Genomic DNA, 6,000 nt, shown 5'->3' with positions numbered 1-6,000 from the left:
CTCCCTACCCCACCGGGAGGGCTTGGCGGTATGTGGGCAGGAGAGCAGCGAGCCCCTCTAGCAGAACCCAGTTCCAAGGAGCGCGCCTCGAGAATAAATCAGATGGTGTTAGTATTCTGATAAGGAGGTGGGCTGCAAGGTTGGTCTGTCCTACGGCTGGGAAAGAATAAGATAAAGTATTTCTTTGATGTTTTTATTTAAGGCTTCTGCTCAATAGTTCAGTGAGAAGATCCATTAACCCCTAAAACCATCAAAATGTGTCAGGAGTAGGAAAAATTCACATGGTTGTTAGATATTATTGAAGATTTAGGGGATATTTATGCTCCTTTTTTAATTGGCATTTTCCCATCATCAAAGAAGGGGTTGAACGAGCCCTCCAGGCAGTCAGGGCATGAACGAAGAGATATAGGTGAGTAAAATCTGAGGAGTGGGATTTTTCTTCCTTGTTTACATGTCCTTTAAAAAAATAATATTCCCTGGTGAACATCTCTTGGAGATAAAGGAAACCTCTTTCCGACAAAAAGTTCCTCTACTTTGAAAATACTGGCCATGCTTAGATTTTTGAGAACTGATCTGTAAGATCATCTAGGTAAAGGGATTGACTCAGTGGGAAGAAAACGTAAGTGCTTGGCTCAACCCTCAACTCTAAGCAGGATGTGTGGGGAGAAGAGACCCCTGGCTTCTCTGGAAGGCTGAGCAGGAGAGGAAGGGAAAGCGGGTCAGTTACGAATGCTTTGGGGATTTTAAGAAATGTGAGACACTTGAGTCATGAGCATTTCAGAAATGAGACAGATGCGATAAAACAACTGTTGGAGGACAAATGATGGAACTGTGGCCACTGAGGAGACAGAGCTTAGAAGCCCACAGAGAAGATTTGGAAAGAAAACTATAGTCCGAGCAAATGAGGGGAGCCGTGTGATGGGAATCATGGAGGCTTTCAGCTGCTCTTCTGTGAACAGTGACTCCAATACAATGAGGAAAATGAAGCAGAATCCATACAAAATAAGAATCAGCTAGCCAACCCCAACAGAAAGAGATTTCATAGTGCATTTCATTTCAATTTTTTTGTTCTGATTTGTTTTTTTTTAGCACAAGACCAGAAGAAGGCTTTCATTAATAAAATATTTCTAACGGAGTGCCTGGGTGGCTCAGTCGGTTGGGCATCTGCCTTTGGCTCAGGTTGTGATCTTGGGGTCATGGGATCGAGTGCCCGGGGGAATCACTGCTTGGCAGGGAGACTGCTTCTCCCGCTCCCTCTGCCCTTTCTGCTTGTGCATTCTCTTTCTCAAATAAATACATAAAATCATTATTTTATTTTTTTCAAAGATTTAATGTATTTATTTATATTAGAGAGAGAGGGAGAACAGGAACAAGAGAGGGAGAACCAGACTCCCTGCTGAGCAGGGAACCCAATGAGGGGCTCAATCCTAGGACCCCAAGATCATGACCTGAGCCGAAGTCAGATGCTCAAACACTGAGTAACTCTGGTGCCCCTAAATTATATCTTAACAAAATAAAATTAAAAAGAATATTTCTGATAGTTTCCTTCTCTCAACCAATGAAGAGAGAGAAGCCACCACCAATATCAAAAAACACTTTGGGACAACACTTTTGCACAGCTGTGGCCAACTGATGGCTCCCTGACTTTTATAGGTGCTGGTAGGGGTGTTGATGGTAATCATGTGTGCGTGTGTGTGTGTGTGTGTGTGGTAGGATATGCATGGTGTGTTGAGGGTTCTGACACCAGCTAAGATTCTGATCACCAATTATTCCAATGTGTGTTCGGAGTGGGATGGTATTTCCACACTATGAACTCAATTCTCAGACAGCAGCTGAGTGGCTTAGAATTCAACTCAATTCTAACACTATTTACCTGGAAATACCTTCAGATCCAACAGGTAAAGGGCTCCGTCCTACAAGACTGCATTGCCCACCCATTAGATGCCAACCACAAGTCTGGGTTGTCATGGTGCAGTCCCAGCAGAGGGATGGATGAGCACCTGGCTCCAGGAGTTCAAACAGACCAAGTTCAGCCACTTGCTGCTGCCAAAATCAGAGAAACAATTGGTGGTGAAACCAGAAAGGGATTTATTTCAGTGAGGCCAACAGCAGCAAGACAGAAGACTAATATCTTAAAGACTATCTCTCAAGGGCTGAAAATTCGTCCAGGTTTATATAAGGAAAATGTGGGGCACCGGTCAGTGAGGATGTGCAGGTGGGCAGTCAAGGGCAGGTTGCTCCATGTCTTCGGGTCAGTCATGCAGGGTCTTGCTGGTTTGAGACAGTCCTTATTGCTCAAGGGGGTAGTTTCGGTTTCCATCAGAGGATGCTTTACCTACAGGGTCTTTTGCCTGAGCAAAGACATACTGGAATAAAAGTTAATCAATTAGAAAGTTTGAGGTCATGAAACTCACCATAAAAGACTCTTAACTCTAGGAAACTGAGGGTTGCTGGGGGGGAGTGAGGGAGATGGAGTGACTGGGTGACTGGCATTAAGGAGTACACATGATGGGATGAGCACCGGGTGGTATATGCAACTCTACCTCTGAAACTAACGATACACTATATGTTAATTAATTGAATTTAAATTTTAAAAATTTATAAAAAGAAAGTTTGACATCAAAAAGGAGATAACCGAAGTCCTCTTTCACCTGTGCTTCTGACCAACTGGCTACAGGTTGGGGGGTCCAATGGCTCCCCTCCTTAGGTTCAATCAGTTTGCTAGAGGTGTTCACAGAACTCAGAGAAACATTTTACTTCCCAGATTACCAGTTTATTATAAAAGGATATCATCCAGGAACAGCCTTTTATATTATCAAAGATGATACCTCGGGCACTCAGTTCCATTTCCTCTCTGAGCACCCCATTCTTTCCAAATCTCCTCGTGTTCACAAACCTGTAAGCTCTCTGAGCCCTGACTTTTTGGAGGTTTAGGAAGGCTTCATTACAGAGGCATGACTAAATCCCACAACCTCCAGCTGCCTCCCAGGCTGGAAGGGAGACCAGGGGGGTGAGACTAAGTGTTCCAACCCTCCAATCACATTTTGAATTCTCCTGGCCACCAGCGCCGCACCCCGCCCCCGCAACCCCCCCCCCACCCTCCCACCCCCGTCCTTAGGTGGGGGCCAAAAGTCACCTCATCAACAGAGCAAAAGACACTTTTGTCACTCTAATAACTTAGGAAACTGCAAGGGTTTTAGGGGCTCTATGTCAGAACCCAGAACAAAAACCAAATCTATGTTGTCTTATGTTAAATTACAATATCACATGTGTCCACGGGGCCTCTCTTGGTATTGTAACCTAATCCCCAGCCACCGCCTCCTGCTAATAACACAGGTGGCCTCCTGGAAGGGGTGGGTTTTCCGTCCCTGCACGGCTCAGGAGTAATGGGTATCAACATAGGTGCATGGTGCTGGGGAAGCCGATGAAAAAGACTGGAAAGGAAAGAGCCCAGAGGGGCCCCTCTGGGAACAAATCAAGCCCTCTGAGACAGGGAGGCAGAAGTCAAACAACCATGAAGGGTTTACAGGTTCTGGGACCTAAGGAGATACACATTTTGAGCTTAAAAACTTTCAGGGCATGGATGTCTGTGACATTTAGTTACATAAAAATTAAGATGAGTTTGCAAAATGAGTAGAGGGATGTAAAGGTGGGTAGATATCTGACCAAAAAATATGGTAAAATGTTATATAATGATAGAGCCAGGGCAATGGGGATATGTGTGTTTATCTTAAAGTCCTTTCCACTTTTCTGTTGGAAAGTGTTTATAATGAAATGTTGGGGGGAACACTTGACCAGGGGAGCATGATCTTAACTAAACCTGGGAATCAGAGTATCACCCCCTGTGGAGCTGTGTTTCAGCTGTGTTTCAATGCATCCATTCCACATTTACTCATTTCCTTGGGGCAAATTCTCAAGGTCCCACTGAATATACTCAACCTGCAACTGAGAAGAAAGAAATGGTACAATTAACCAGCATGACATTTCAACAAGACAGACTTTCACAGTAAAATATCTTTTTTAACTCTTGCTAGTATACTGCTTCCCAGAAAAACCTTCCCTTCCCTTTATATATAAGGTTATTTTATTATTATTATTATTATTAATTATTTTAGACAATAGCAGTTTCATACACAGTGGATGTTGGGAATATTTGTGGAAGTATTTGTTTCCTAGATGTTGGTTCCCACCTGAGATGATCACTGACCCACCACTCAGAAGGACCAGGACACTGAACAGCCACAGTCATTTTGTCTGAGACATAAGAGACCCCATGCGTGAAATGAAGAATTAGTGCCAGAAATACTGGGGCAAGCAGAGAAGCAAATTAGTATCAACGGAGATAAAATTCAGGATGCTAATTCAGAAGAATCTATTTACACGGTCTTGACACCCGTAGATGATAAGGGGTCAGAACACCTAGTTAGATAAGGAGGTTGGTTTTGTTTTCCACTTGCCAGCTTTGTGATCTTGGGTAATACCTTCATTGACTCTTCTTTGTCTTATCTATAGCATAGAGAGGAAAATGCCTAGTTTGCAGAGCTGTGATAAGGGTCAGATGATATCATGAATGGAACAGAGCCCAAGCATTGTGGGCACTAATTGCTTCCTGATGTTGACCAGAGTCAATCAATAATCCACACTGCACCTCTCTCTCTGGGTAGGGATTTCAGGGAACACCATCCAGGAGAGGCACATTCATAAAATTGGACACCAGGAAGGTAGCTCAGGAGAGAAGGGGAAAGGGGTACCTATGCAGAATGGGGAGCCCAGCCTGACAGAGAAAAAAAATGGAGTAGGGTTTGCAGTATGTCAAGTAAGAGGCACTAAAGGGGCATTTGTTTCCAGTAAAGACTAAGGAAACTCCTAGTAGACCAGCTCTCCCACAGATGACATTGATAAACTATAAATTCTGAACAAAATACAAAAAACAACCCAACAACAACAAAATGCAACTTACAGAGTGCCTAAAACTTAGAGTGACCAACCAGGCCAATATTCCCAGAGATATCCCAGGGTTAGCACTGGAAATTCCATATTCTGCGAAAACTCTCAGTTCTGGGCAAACCAGGATAGTTGGTTACCCTACTAAGAAAATCTGCAGTTTTGGGGCACCTAGGTGGCTCAGTGGTTGAGCATCTGCCTTCAGCTCAGATTGTGATCCCAGGGTCCTGAGATTGAGTCCCCCATCAGGTTCCCCTCAGGGAGACTGCCTCTCCCTCTGCCTGTGTCTCTGCTTCTCTCTGTGTGTCTCTTGTGAATAAATAACAAAATCTTTAAAAGAAAGAAAGAGAGAGAAAGAGAAGAAAGAAAGAAAAGAAAAGAAAGAAAGAAAGAAAGAAAGAAAGAAAGAAAGAAAGAAAGAAAGAAAGAAAGAAAGAAAGTCTGCAGTTTTTCTGAAGAGACAATAGACAGACTTTGGTTTGGGACAAACATAGCCACTGGACAGTGGCAGACGAAGGCAAGAAAGGAGAGTGCCAGGGAAAAGGAGAGTCATGTCTGTGTCTAACACTGCCCAAATCTCTCCTTGACTTCTTATCCATATATGCCAAGACCAGATCGAAGGCAGTCCAGCTAAGGACAGCAGAACTGAACTGAGATTTTAGCTGCTTCCCAAAAAACAGAGTTTGCAGTCTAAATTTAAACAAGATAATTGAAAAAATTAAATTAAATTAAAAAATTAAAAAATAAACAAGATAATTGCCTAGCTATACAACAATAAAATGGAGGAGCCTGGGTGGCTTAATCAGTTAAGTGTCTGGCTTCAGCTCAGGTCCTGATCTCAGGGCCCTGGGATTGAGCCCCATGTTGGGCTCCCACCCAGCAAGGAGTCTGCTTCTCCCTCTTCCTCTGCATCTCCCCCAACTTATGCTCCCTCTGTCTCTCTCAAATAAAACCTTTAAAAATAAATCAATAAAACCAACACTATTCAGAGGTCTGTAACAGAATCCAGAGTCTTCACAATACAATATGCCCTATATCCAAGATATAATCCAATAT

This window comes from Canis lupus, chromosome 16, assembly GCF_011100685.1.
Source record: "Canis lupus familiaris isolate Mischka breed German Shepherd chromosome 16, alternate assembly UU_Cfam_GSD_1.0, whole genome shotgun sequence".
NCBI lineage: Eukaryota > Metazoa > Chordata > Mammalia > Carnivora > Canidae > Canis > Canis lupus.
Note: the sequence above shows the minus strand (reverse complement) of the source record.